Source organism: Benincasa hispida, chromosome 3, assembly GCF_009727055.1.
Source record: "Benincasa hispida cultivar B227 chromosome 3, ASM972705v1, whole genome shotgun sequence".
Lineage (NCBI taxonomy): Eukaryota > Viridiplantae > Streptophyta > Magnoliopsida > Cucurbitales > Cucurbitaceae > Benincasa > Benincasa hispida.
Window position 1 is genome coordinate 37,805,992 of NC_052351.1, and position 15,024 is coordinate 37,821,015.

Below are 15,024 nucleotides of genomic sequence, written 5' to 3' on the forward strand. Positions count from 1 at the left end.
CAGATTAAACACCCTCTATTTCTCACTTAGATTACATAATTTGATTACAAATTTTGAGATGGGCTCCACAACTTATTATGATTATGGAACGTAAATAAATAACAACAAAAGTAATCAACTTGATTCACTTTTTATGTTATCATTGATGGATTACCTTTCATCCAAGATGAACCTAACCTAAAGTATCTTTTAAAAATCAATATAATTATTGTATAAACTCAAGAGAGCGAGAGTAGAAAACTTTCAGCACGTGGAATAATTCTTCCATGAAGTTTTTATTTTTTTTAAAAATCACATTCAACTATAATCATATTGTCCATTACAAATGTTTGACAAACTATTCCTTATATTTATCAAATCAGAGTAATAATTATATTATCATGGTCATATATATCCTTTCATGAAAAAAGTAATGATAATAATAAAAGAAAAAGATCGTCAATATATATTTATATATTTCAACTCTATTTTTTAAATCAATAATTTGTCATTAATTCTGGAACACTAAATCAAAATCTAATATTTTTGTAATATGCCTTTTTGAATGAGCATTTCTTAAACACACTTTATAAAAGTATCCCTAGCCACCTATACAAATTAATATTATTTTAGATATCCCCAATTCTAACATCTTTTTCTCATTGGTTTTGGGCTCAGAATATATACTATATATATAATATATATAATGTTAAAATACTATTTTGTTAATATACTTTAAAATTGTTTAACTTTAGTATTTGTACTTTCAATAATCTTAAATTTAGTCTCGACTACTAGTTTATTGTTGATTTTTATTTTTTACTAGTATTTTTACGATAACTTTTGAAAACATATCCATATACTGTATTTCCTTGCTTGAAAGTTATTATTATATTTAACTTATTTTGGTAAAAATTATAGAACCCAAGTCCTATAAGTAGCAATCTATTGCATATGATAATTGCATAGACTGACCTCGATAGTGAGATTACTTACTGAGTGTTCTATAAACTCACCATTTTATATAATATGTTTTTAGGTAAGAAAAACAATGTAATAACAACACATGTCAAGAAGGATTCGTGATGATGTCATGGGACCCGTTAAAAGCTTCCACTTGGTGTTCATGTTTGTCACAAGACATGGAATGTTTGAATTAGAACTTTTGGTTTTTACATTTACAAGATTTACAAGATTTCATGTTTTTAACTATTATTTTTAGGGTTACCCCAAATAAAGGTTTGTCTGTTGATTTGAATACTTCCATCTTATTATTACTATTTATTTTAAATAAAATTGTTTCCTTTGAGTTGAAATGGTCAAAGAATTCGTTTGAAAATTTCTTACATGTAGTAACTGTCAGGTTAATAAAATTAGAAAGTTATGTTATATAAATTTAAGAGAGATTGAAAATACATGAACTAAATTGGACAATTGAAAGTATATTGACAAAAATTGAATAAAAATTCAAAGAATGAGAGTCGTAATAATATTTTAATTTATATTTTTATCATTTTTGAGAAAAGCAAACAAAAACACAAACTAACTTAGGACCAAATTGAAAAGTCTATCATTTTCTAACACCTCTAATTCTAACAAACCAAGTTGGAGAGAATTGGCCTCCCAACTTCAAGGAATGAATTCTTTGTAGTTGTACCATACCATGGCAACATTATTATTTGTAAACAATTAATGTGACAAAATGAAAAGTACACCATAAGTAAAGTTATATGATAGGAGTCCATTGTGGCAGTCATGGTGGCAATACCTACATAGTATGGATAATTTTTTATACTACTTTCATTTATTACTTTGTCATAATAATAACATTTAAGAAGAATAACATGAAGCATACAAAATAAATCAGTATATCATTTAATGACGTGTTAAATTATGAATGGGAGTAGTACATTAATACTATAATAATACTAGAAATTTTTTCAACCTTAAGTTTTTCCCTTCATCGTTTCTTTAACTATTATGACTTGACAATAATTAGATGGTGATTTATCGAATTAACCATTTCCAATGCCTTCTTGATAGTAATGGTCAACAAGGTTGCACATTTCTATTTTGAGGTTAACTCCGAACCATAGCAAGGTTTACTATGTCTTTCTTGGAAATCCAAGGCATACTAGAGCTGATTAGTAGATAATTTAGATTTTGTTTTATGTTTTTAGGTTCATTGAGTTCAGCAAATATATGTTTGATAGAAAACTCAAATTCTATTTCTGAATACCGTTTTCAGTTTATATGATCCAGATAGTGCAAATTCTAAAAACAAGATTTTAAGGTCTGTTTGGTAGAGAATCTAAAAACAGAAATTTGAAAACAAGGTATTAAATGAAAACATAGTTGTATTTCATGTTTTCAAATGTGTTTGGTAGTAGAATTAAAAAATTGAATTCTAATTTAAACTAGTTGTAGTTATCCACTAAATATTAATGGATAATAAACTATTATTAATTAATTTATGAACATGTTTTATGTAAAAAAATTGTAAAATTGTTATTTTGTAATAATATATAATTTATAGGATAAATTGAAATTTTTGTCCTTATAGTTTGGAAGAAGTAAAAATTTTGGTCTTATGATTAAGTTGAATTTATCCCCTACGGTTGGATAAGAGTTTCATAAATAGTTCACGTGGTAGAGATTATTTAAAAGGATTTAAAAAACCATAGAGACTATATGTGAAGTTCTATCAAACCATAGAAACTTAAATCTAAATTTTAAAACCATATGGATTAACTTTTAACTTTATCCTAACCGTAGGGACCAAATTTGGAATTTAACCTAATTTATAATATATTACATAATAAATATTTTAATTTTTTAAAAATTGAATTGAGTTTATAGCATGACATATACTATATTTCTAAATGTTTTAAACATTATTTAATATAATTGTGCATTTTAAATTTTAAAATTCAAATTCCAGATACCGTGAAAACATAAAAAATGTTGTTTTCAAAATTTACATTTTTTGGATCACAGAATCCGAAAACAATTTTCAGAAACAAAATTTGGGTTGTCTGCCAAACACATATTCATTGAATTCAATAAATTTGAAAAAATAAAACATAATCTAGATTGTGAACCAAACATGCCTTTATGTTTTTATTGTATCCAAATTTTGAAATTTAAAATTATATTAAATAATGATAAAAACATTTAGATATATAGTATGTCATGTTATAAACTCAATTCATTTTAAAAAAAATAGGATTACGTATTATGTAATGTATTATAAATTATATAATTGTACAAAATAATAATTATATAATTTTTTAAACATAAATTATATTCACAAATAAATTAATTATAGTTTATTGTCAACTAAATTGTAATACTCGTATTTTTTTATTGAAATTTCAGTAATTTTATTATTGGAGGACATTTTTGGAATTTTGGATTTCAAGTGAGTGCGAGAATTTAATTTTTGACCTTAAAAATTATTCAATTTAAACATTAATGGCAGAAATTAATTTCATTTTTTTGAGAAAGAAAGGAAGCTAATAAAATAAAGTGGAATAAGGAAAAGAAAAAAAATATAATTTTATTTTATTTCCTTTTTAAGTTTTTAAGTTTTATTATTATTATTTTTATTATCATTATTTTTTTATTTATAAAAAACAAAATTTCTCTTCTCTTCTTCCTCACACCGCGCGCCCCCCCTCGTGAAACCCTCGCCGCCGAACCTCCCAGCAGCCACGCTTCCATCGACCCAACACTGATGAGCAATCGGCGACCCGAAGCCTTCTCAGCGCACCGCCGGTTAGATGTGAAGCCCAGCCGCACGTTAGCTTTGCTCGACATCGTCTGTCAGATCCGTTGAAGTCGCGCCGGCCTCACGCGCAAACAAAGCACCAGCCGAGCGACGCCACCGCTTCGAGCTTCGACTCCCGCCACTGCCTTCATGCCTAGCCGCCACACCATTTCTTCCAGCAGCCACTTGACGCCGTCCAACCCTGTTTGGTTGAGGCCGAGCCGCTCGTCCAACCCACCGCCCGAGCCCAGCCGTCGATCTCCGCCGGTCACTGCCTTCCTTCACTGTCATTCATCAGATTTCGGCTAGTGTTGGTAAGTTTTGGGTAAGAGCGGTTGAGTTTAGAAGGTTCTCGGTTGCTCATTAAATTTTGGATTTCTTTTTGATTGATACTGATTATATTTGGAATTTAGATTCAAGATTGGAGTAATTCAGAGTGCGCAACGTGCTGTCCAACAGATTCGAGTTCGTTCGGCAAGTAGTAGTTTAATAAGCATTGTGATCCTTGTGGTTGGTTGTCGGGCACCTATTGATTATTGGACTAAATGATGGTTTGATTTTAAGTATTTTGAAGGTTCCAAGTCGTCGTCCATTGGGTTTTAAAATTTTGCTAAGAGGAGATTTTGGAGTCGAAATCTTGCTAAGTGTTTGTTGATCAAGTTTCATTTGGGTAAGTTAATTGGTGATTGTTGGATAAAATTTGTATGTTTGGGTCTTAGTTCCAAAGACTTAAATTTAGTGTTATGTCTATATCATGGGACTTAATTCAAGATTTATTTTGTTGGAGATCATTAGCTTGGATTAATATCTGAATTTGACTTCGAGATAAGTAATCTTACTACTGAAACTGCTCACGGGCCAGACACTGGATGTATGCTAGCTGTTGAACTGATAGTTTAGTATAACTGATGTATGTCCTTGCTTGAGGATCTGAAAGATGTATTTGTACACATAGATACTTGAATGCTAGCATGAGATGATATTTGATTCCATGAGGTTGTATGTGATATGTGGATATGCTCATGATATTTGATTCCATGAGGTTGTATGTGATATGTGGATATTGAGGCATGTGTGTATGTTGTAGAGTCATGATGTTGAGGCATATAAGTATGTCATAGAACCATATTGTGATGATTATGATGTCGAACCTATGATAGTGATTTTACTGATTAGTTAGAATGCCCACTAGGTTTGTGTCTCATTCGGGATTCACCAGTTTGTGTTTTTTTTAGGATTCACCAGTTTGTGTCTCCTTCGGAATTCATCAGTTTGTGTCTCCTTCGGAATTCATCAGTTTGTGTCTCCTTCGGAATTCATCAGTTTGTGTCTCCTTCGGAATTCATCAATTTGTGTTTCCTTTGGGATTCACCAGTTTGTGTTTTCTTCAGAATTCACCAGTTATTGTGTTTTCTTCGGGATTCACTAGAGGTAGTGGGCATATTTAGCTACAGTAGGATAGAAATCAGCTTTTCATGTATGTATGGGTCTCATGAGGACTAAGACAATTTATATGTTCCACTAGAGGTGGCTCATTCAGAGTCCTCATTATCAGACAGACTCATTTGTGCATGGAGCTAGAGAGGGCAGAGATTGCATTGGCAGTGGGAAAGGTTACGACACAGTTAGCACAGTTGACAGTGCGACCGAGTCTAAGGTAGAAGATTATTGATGTGCAGCGAGGTGACCTTTATCTGGAGGAGAGAGTTCGTAGGGTGAAGTCAGGCAAGGATGGCGAATTCTTAGTATTAGCGGAAGGTGGCCTCCTTTATCAGGAACGTTTGTGCGTGCCAACAGTTAGTGATATTAAAGATGAGTTGTTGTCAGAGGCTCATAGTTCCTTATTTTCGATTCACCCCGGCAGCACCAAGATGTATCAGGACTTAAAACGTTACTACTGGTGGAATGATATGAAAAGAGAGATTGCAGAGTTCGTTAGTAAATGCTTGGTGTGCCAGCAGGTGAAAGCCCCAAGGAAGAAACCAACAGGCTTGTTACAATCATTGAGTGTACCAAAATGGAAGTGGGTCCATGTGTCTATGGACTTCATCGTGGGGTTGCCATGGACAGTTAAAGGTTTCACTGTGATATGGGTTGTGGTAGACAGACTTACAAAGTTAGCACATTTCATACCTGGGAAGTCCACCTTTTTAGTAAATAAGTGGGCACAGATATAGATGAAGGAGGTGGTGAGATTGCACGAAGTGCCTGTGTCCATCGTGTTGGACAGAGACCCTCGTTTCACATCTAATTTTTGGAAAAGTCTTCAGGTAGCTTTGGGGACCCGATTAGATTTCAGTACAGCTTTCCACCCACAGACTGATGAGCAGACAGAGCGATTGAATCAGATATTGGAAGACATATTGCGTGACTGTGCCATAGAGTTTTCAGGAAGCCGGGATGCTCACTTGCATTTAATGGAGTTTGCTTATAATAACAGCTACCAGTCCACTATTGGGATGTCACCATTTGAGGCTCTATATGGGAAGAGTTGCAGGTCCCCTGTGTGTTGGGATGAGGTAGGAGAGAGGAAATTGTTGGGACCTTAATTAGTGCAGACCACGAATGAGGCAATACAGAAGATCAGGGCTCGTATGCAAACGGCTCAGAGCAGACAGAAGAGCTATGCCGATGTAAGATGTAAGGACCTGGAATTTGAGACTAATTGAAAGTATTCTTAAAAGTGACACCCATGAAAAGTATTCTGAGGTTTGGCAAGAAGGGGAAGTTGAGTCCGAGATTCATTAGACCTTTTGAGGTCTTGGAGCGAGTTAGCCTCGTAGTTTACCATTTTGCATTGCCCCCAACACTGTCTTTAGTTCATAATGTCTTCCATTTTCGATGCTAAGGAAGTATGTGACAGACCCATCTCATGTAGTTGACTTCGAGCCCTTGCAGTTGAATGACAACTTGAGCTACAAAGAGAAACCTGTAGAGATCCTCGTTAGAGAAGTAAAGACATTGCGCTATAAGGAAATTGCTTTTGTGAAAGTCTTATGGCAGAATCACCAGTTCAAGGAGGTTACCTAGGAGTGAGAGGATGAGATGAAGGCCCAGTACGCGGAGCTTTTTCAAGAACGAACTTTCGAGGACGAAAGTTCTTTGAGGAGGGAAGAATGTAATACCCCATATATTTTTTAATATTATTGTAATTTTAGTAATTTTATTATTGGAGGGAATTTTTGGAATTTTGGATTTCAAGTATAAGTGCGGGAATTTAATTTTTGTCTTTAAAAAATTATTCAATTTAGAAATTAATGGCAAGAATTAATTTCAGTTTTTGGGAAAGAAAAGAAGTTAATAAAATAAAGTGGAATAAGGAAAAAAATAAAATAAAGTTTATTTTATTTCCTTTTTAAGTTTTTAAGTTTTATTATTATTATTATTTTTATTTATAAAAAAGAAAATTTCCCTTCTCTTCTTCCTCACACCGCGCCTTCCCTCGTGTAAACCCTCGCCACCGAACCTCCCTGCGACCACGCTTTCCGTCGACCCAATGCTAAGGAGCAGTCGGTGACCCGAAGCCTCCTCAGTGCGCCGTCGGTCAGACATGAAGCCCAATCGCACGTTAGCTTCGCTTGACGTCATCTGTTAGATCCATTGGAGTCGCGCCGACCTTCATGCATGAACAAGCCCAGCTGAGCGACGCCACCGCTTCGAGCTTCGACTCCCGCCACTGCCTTCATGCCTAGCTGCCACAATATTTCTTCCAGCAGCCACTTAACGCCGCCCAACCTTGTTTGGTTGAGGCCGAACCGCTCGTCCAACCCACTGCCCGAGCCTAGCCGTCGATCTCCGCTGTCATTCATCAGATTTCGGCTAATGTTGGTAAGTTTTGTGTAAGAGCGGTTGAGTATAGAAGGTTCTCGGTTGCCCATTAAATTTTGGATTTCTTTTTGGTTGATGCCGATTACATTTGGAATTTAGATCCAAGATTGGAGTACTTTAGAGTGTGCAACGTGCTGTCCAGCAGATTCTAGTTCGTTCGACAAGTAGTTTAGTAAGCATTGTGATCCTTGTGGTTGGTTGTCGGGCACCTATTGATTATTGGACTAAATGATGGTTTGATTTTAAGTATTTTGAAGGTTCCAAGTCATTGTCCATTGAATTTTAAAATTTTGCTAAGAGGAGATTTTGGAGTCGAAATCTTGCGAGCGTTTGCTGATCAAGTTTCGTTTGGGTAAGTTAATTAGTGATCGTTGGATTAAATTTGTATATTTGGGTCTTGGTTCCAAAGACTGAAATTTAGTATTATGTCTATATTAGGGGACTTAATTCAAGATTTATTTTTATTGGAGATCATTAGCTTAGATTAATATCTGAATTTGACTTCGAGGTAAGTAATTTTACTACTGGAACTGCCTATGGGCCGGGCACTGGATGTATGCTAGCATGATAGATGAATGTTATGGCAGAATGGCAACATGTTGAACTGATAGTTTAGTATAACTGATGCATGTTCTTGCTTGAGGATCTGAAAGATGTATTTGTGCATATAGATACTTGAATGCTAGCATGAGATGACATTTGATTCCATGAGGTTGTATGTGATCTGTGGATGTTTAGGCATGTGTGTATTTTGTAGAGCCATGATGTTGAGGCATATAAGTATGTCATAGAACCATATTGTGATGATTATGGTGTTGAGCCTATGATAGTGATTTTATTGATTAGTTAGAATGCCTACTAGGTTTGTGTCTCTTTCAGGATTCACCAGTTCGTGTTTCCTTCGGGATTCACCAATTTGATTTTCTTTCGTGATTCACCAGTTCGCGTTTCTGTCGGGATTCACCAAATATTGTCTCTGTCGGGATTCACCAGTTTGTGTTTCCTTCGGGATTCACCAGTTATTATTTTTTCTTCGGGATTCACTAGAGGTAGTGGGCATAGTTAGCTACAGTAGGATAAAAATTAGTTTTTCATGTATGTATGGGTCTCATGAGGACTAGAACAGTTTATATGTTCCACTAGAGGTAGGCATCTAGAGGACATGAATGTCTAACTTGACCCCAGTAGCAGGGTTACTTATTGAGTATTTTATACTCATTCTTTCTCATGTTGTTGTTTTAGGTAAAGGTAGAGATGCACCAGCAATGGGCAAGCGGAATTCGTGATCGAGCCACTGGGACTAGTTTTATGCTTCTGCTCATGAGATTTAGATTTATTTTCATGTTTTTCTTAACTTTCAGTTTTGATGTTTAAAACTTACTATTAAGAATCGTTTTCAGACTTTTTTTTATTATCATTTATGATTTATGGGTACTTTACTGTTGTTTTTAATATTTGAATTTAATGGAAGTCTTTTAAACTTACCTTATTTAATTAACATTTATTTCACCATAACAGAGTGCCGTTTTAAGTTCCATGCATGCTTGTATTTAATAACGACCTAACTTAAGTCCTAGGGGGTTGGGTCGTTACATAAGTACTAGTATGTAACAACAACTATTTTTATAACATAATATCAAATACATTTTAAATAATTATTTAAATTAGAATTTAATTTCTAAATATACTATCAAACACATATGTGAAGCATTAAATGTAACTTTATTTTCATTAAATCTCTTGTTTTCAAATTTATGTTTTCATATTTTCTACCAAACACACTCTTACGAATTTGAATATATATGTGTTGAGTTATTTCACTTAAAGTGAAATCCCAATAAATGGTCCATTTGGGCTTTTAGGTTTTGTTTTAAAAAAAGCGTACAACAGCCTGTGGTAGATTTTACGAAAATCGAGAGTGATTTAAACAATAGAAGAAAATAAGAGTTTTTGCATTCTGACCAGTAGCATTTTTCAACCATTTAGGGATCGATCTGTGGTTTGATCAAGCTGAAAATTTGACAGTGTATTCTTGACAAGAGGATCTTCAATCTGGACGATGGAGATTTCGTTTGGAGCTACTTACAATCAGATACCATGGTTAATTGATTGCCACTTCAAGCGAGACGTTTCTAATTTTATTCTTCTCAATTTGTTGCCGTTTATTGCCAAGATTGTTAATTTCGAGACATTTACTGTATATGCCTCTAGTTAGGACTAGGGAGAACTCGTTGTAACCCATTATTGATTATAGTGGAGATTTTGATTTCGGTCCGTGGTTTTTTACTCCTTACATTGAGGGGGGTTTTCCATGTTAAAATTGCTTGTGTCCTTACTTGATTATTATTGTTGTTGTTAGTTGATTAGTATTCTATTAGAATCACACAAGAGTGGGGTAATTGATGCGAGAAATATAGTATTTATCCCAACAAAGTGGTATCAGAGCGTCGGCTAAGTTAATTGGGTGTGTTGAATATGGATGCTAGTTCAGCTAAGATGGTTACCCTTAATGGGTCAAATTATCAATTTCAGGAAAAAAAATGGAAGATATTTTATATATGAATGATTTGCATCTTTCAGTTTTTTCTGAAGAGAAGCCTACATGTTTTTGGTTGTAAAGCTTTTGTTCATGTTCCTAAAGATGAGAGATCGAAACTTGATGCAAAGACTAGACCATGTGTATTTTTTGACTATGGCCAAGATGAGTTTGGTTATAGATTTTATGATCCAGTATAGAAGAAGCTCATAAGAAGTCAAGATGTTGTGTTTGTTGAAGACCAAACTGAAGGATCTCTTAACAAAGAGTTCCATGAGCGCGTTTGGATCGCTCCAATTTCACCGTGACCGAAATACACTATATATATTCAAACGCACAGTTATGCAAACAAACAGTAATTAATGGCATGCTTTGAACAACAAAATAAAAAGGGACAAAGTTCTCATACCAGTTGAAGACACTCTTCTAACTATGGAACTCAACGCAGCAGACGACCTCTACCCAAACAACCAACGCCCAATAGATGCGTCGAATACAGCAGTACGAACAACTGCAAACACAGGAATGTAGCGGGGACGACACCACCAAAAAGGAGCCCCAGGTATTCTCGGAGTGGGAACCTAAAGCGTGGTCTTCGGTGAGTTTGTTAGAGGTAGGAGGAAGAACTGATCGTGTAGGTAATAAGCAAATGAGAGAGAATATGAAGCTATCGCATAGAAAAATGCTTATTGCTTAGAAGAAACTATACAATCGTGTAGATTTTACTGAACGATCGTTTAGAAAAAGGTAGGCGATCGTTTAGCAAACACGACACACTATACAATCGTTTAGGAAAGCTAACCGATCGTTTAAGACTAAGTGTGCGCTCGTTTAGGCGCTAAGTAGGCGATCGTTTAGGCGCGAGGTATGCGATCGTTTAGGTGCTGAGCTACTATCGTAAAGGCTCTCGAGTTTAATCGATCGATTACGTTTTCACACCAACGCAAAACCTTCCGATCTTTTTCAGAACCATTCACAATGAAACAAATTTCATTTTTATTCATCGATTACAATAACTGACGCTGTTCCCACTAACGCACGTCCGAGCAAGATTTTGGGTTAATTATCATATAATTAATAAATTAAATTATTAATAAATATAATCATATTATATTTTTACCCTATAGTTTGATATCACATATCTACTATAGTAATTTCTCCTCTACTTGATATAAATCATATTTATATCTAATTTTCTCCAAAATAATCTATCTCATACATTTAGCCAATTATATCATATATAATTAATAAGTCCAATTATATCATATATAATCGAACTTCCTCTTGTCAAATTGAACATTTCAAATTAACCCAGACACTGATTCTCGACTTTATCTAAGCTACCTAGGGGACCTAATGGACCTGTGGCTCGAAGCTCCAACGATCTGTGAATAGCTGACTAAACTCTTTAGCCACGAGATTCACCATCCGTTAACTGTTAGACATTCCATTAAAGACAATAGCTGAACTCTTCTTACCACAAATATATTTTTGTGTCCATCGGATATAACTAATCATGAGTACGATGGCCCTTCACAGATGCTCGTAAGTATAGCTGGACCAAATTACCGTTTTGCCCATGTAGTTACATATTACTCCTTAAGTACCACTGATTCCTCTAATGAACAATACAACACAGTCCAACTATGTGTGAACACCTCTCGGGTCAAGAGAATGTGTGTGGCGCCACATCGTTCAAACCCTGGAATCAGCCTTTAAGGGAGCTATCTATCTACTTACTCCTGCTTCGGGGAAAGAGTGAATTCCATCTTGTATAGCTGAGTTCCCAGCTCCCAAATCAGACGAATCCCCAAAATGGTAGGTTTGAATCGGCGACCTGGCCACTCGCACCCATACAAATCAGAGGACCACTTTCAATGGCAGGAGTTCCCAACTCACTCAGGATTGAGGTCATGTTACCTATGGTCATTCTAGTGAAGTGAAGTCTGTGTCATGAACGGTGTTATATAATGAGACGTTAACACTTTGTGGTTAGGTCTTATACAAACTCTTTGTATAGGATGCCCCCGCTCGCATGTCCCCAACACGAATGATCAGGATCAGACCATCTGTGATAAGTCACAATACTTGTGACCATTCCAAAAAGCAGGCCACATCCGTAGCGTTACCGGTATAAGGTTTTCTTCATATATCCATATACTACAGATCATTTTGGTTATCACTCAAGACATGATCCACTTGTATATCACCACATACATGCTTGAGTTGCATACAGATAACCAGAGATTTTAAGTTTATTGGTTTGTGGTAAAGCAAATAAAACAAGCAGTTGAGCAAAATAGAAGATGTGAAGTAAAAGATCATATATTATACAACATAAGTGTTCGTACAAACTGTTTACAAACTGCAGGACACGAGAATTTAGGGCATCAACCCCAACACAAACGATACTAGACATTGAGAAGACAGATAAAATAGAGTCTAAGCATAATGATGATATGATTGATTTAAGTTAATTTCTTTGACACAACCTTTTACACAGATAGAAAATAAGGTTCAAAATGATTTGTTTGTTGATACAGATGTGGGTTTTGAATAGGCTGAGGCAGATAACAATGTTCAGAAACAGCTGTCAGAAACAGTTGTTCCTACATATGTTTCACTCAAGAGATACGTCAGAGATCGACATCCGTCAACAAGATATTCAGCTAATGAATATTTATTATTGATTAATGAGGGAGAGCCTGAGAGTTATGAAGAGGCCATAGAAGATGAACACAAAAGAGAGTGAATTGATGCCATGAAAAATGAGGTGAAGTCTTTACATGAAAACCACACTTTTGATCTCGTTAAATTGCCTAAAGGAAAAATTGCATTAAAAACATACCTCATAGCCGTGTTACAAAGCGAGATTGGTTGTCAAAGGGTTCAATCAAAAGAAAGGTATCAACTTTGATGAAATTTTTACTTCAGTTGTCAAGATGTCTTCTATAAACGTTGTTCTGGGTTTGGCAGCTAGTATTGACTTAGAGGTTGAGCAGATGGATGTTAAGACTGCATTTCTTCATGGGGACTTAGATAAAGAAATATACATGGAACAACCAGAGGGTTTTGAGCAGAAAGGCAAAGAGCATGTGATGTGTAAATTGAAGAAAAGTATTTATGGGTTGAAACAGATATTGAGGCAATGGTACAAGAAGTTTGAGTTAGTTATGGGGGAGCAAGGCTACAAAAAAAGCTACTTTTGATCATTGTGTTTTTGTCCAGAAATTTTTTAATGATGTACATTATTGCTTTATGTTGATGACATTTTGATTGTTGGCAGGAATGTTTCGAGAATTGACAGGTTGAAGAAACAATTGAGCAAATTCTTTGCCATGAAGGATTTAGGGCCAACAAAGAAAATTCTTGGAATTCGAATAGTTCGAGACAAAGTTTCCAAAAAGTTATATATGTCACAGGAGGAATACCTGGAGAAGGTGCTTGAGCGTTTCAACATGAGTAAAGCGACACCGGTCAGTTTTCCTTTATCTAGTTACTTCTAACTGAGTAGCAAATAGAGTCCTTCTACATATAAAGAGAAGGAAGATATGTGCAAGATCCCTTATGCTTCAGTAGTTGGGAGCTTGATGTATGTCATGGTATGCACTAGACTAATATTGCTCACGCTATTGGTGTTATTAGCCGTTTTATGTCCAATCCAGGAAAATAGCACTGAGAAGCAGTCAAGTGCAACATGAGATATTTGAGAGGCACTTCCATTTTGAAGCTCACATTTGGAGGTGGGAAGCTAGTACTTCCAGTTACTTGATGACATTTGCAGGTGGTGTAGTATCTTGGCAATCAAAGTTACAGAAATGTGTTGCACTTTCTACGACTGAAGCAGAGTATACTGTAGCAGCAGAGGCTTGCAAATAGATGTTGTGGATGAAGTGCTTTATACAGGAGCTTGACTTCAAGCAACAAAGATATGTGATATACTACACAATCAGAGTGCTATTCATCTTGATAAAAATGTTACATTTCATGCTAGAACGAAGCACATAGATGTGAGGTATCATTGGATGAGAGATGCTTTAAACGATGAATTTGTTTGAGCTTGAGAAGATACATACTTATCATAATGGATCCGATATGTTGACAAAGAATCTACCAAGAGAGAAGCTTGAGTTTTGTTGTTCCATCGCGTGAATGACAAGTTCCTCCACAAAGTGAAATAGGGGGAGATTTGTTGGGTATTTCAGTTAAAGTGAAAGGCCAATAAATAGCCCATTTGGGCTTTTAGGTTTTGTTTAAAACAAAAGCGTACAACAGCCAATGGTAAATTCTACGAAAACCGAGAGTGATTTAAACGACAGAAGAAAATTAGAGTTTTTTTGCATTCCAACCAGCAATGTTTTTTAACCATTTAGGGATTGGTTCGTGGTCCGATCGAAGTGAAAGTTTGACTGTATGTTCTTGATATGAGGGTCTTCAATCTAGATGGTGGATATTTCGTTTGAAGCTACCTACAGTCAGATACCGTGTGTAATTGATTGCCACTTCAAGTGAGACATTTCTAATTTTATTTTTCTCAATTTGTTGCTGTTTATTGCCAAGATTGTTAATCTTGAGATATTTACTGTGTATGTCTCTAGTTCTAACTAGGAAAAACTCGTTGTAACCCATTATTGATTATAGTGGAGATTTTGACTTTGATTCGTGGTTGTTTACTCCTCACATTGAGGGGATTTTTCTACGTTAGAAGTGCTTGTATCTTTACTCGATTATTATTGTTGTTGCTAGTTGATTAGTATTCTATTAGATTCATACAAGAGTGGGATAATTGATATAAAAAATATAGTATTTATCCCAACAATGTGTATGATAAAATTGATTATTTTTACTAATCTGAATGTAGTTGAATGGTTTTAATTCATATATCCTCGCCCAAGGAAGTCATATGATCTTT

At 35.1% G+C, this 15,024-nt stretch overlaps 1 long non-coding RNA gene across 3 annotated transcripts; it reads left to right on the forward strand.

Moving 5' to 3' along the window:
* The first annotated feature begins 3,610 nt into the window (after nucleotides 1-3,610).
* Nucleotides 3,611-8,880, forward strand: LOC120074736. 3 transcript variants are annotated; one of them, XR_005481052.1, is made up of 3 exons: nucleotides 3,611-4,062; nucleotides 4,162-4,418; nucleotides 8,819-8,880. It is a non-coding gene; the product is annotated as an uncharacterized LOC120074736 (long non-coding RNA). The 3 variants fall into 3 exon arrangements; XR_005481053.1 differs by lacking the exon at nucleotides 8,819-8,880 and adding an exon at nucleotides 4,984-5,026; XR_005481051.1 differs by lacking the exon at nucleotides 8,819-8,880 and having other exon boundaries at nucleotides 3,613-4,062; nucleotides 4,162-4,522.
* Nucleotides 8,881-15,024: the final 6,144 nt, after the last annotated feature.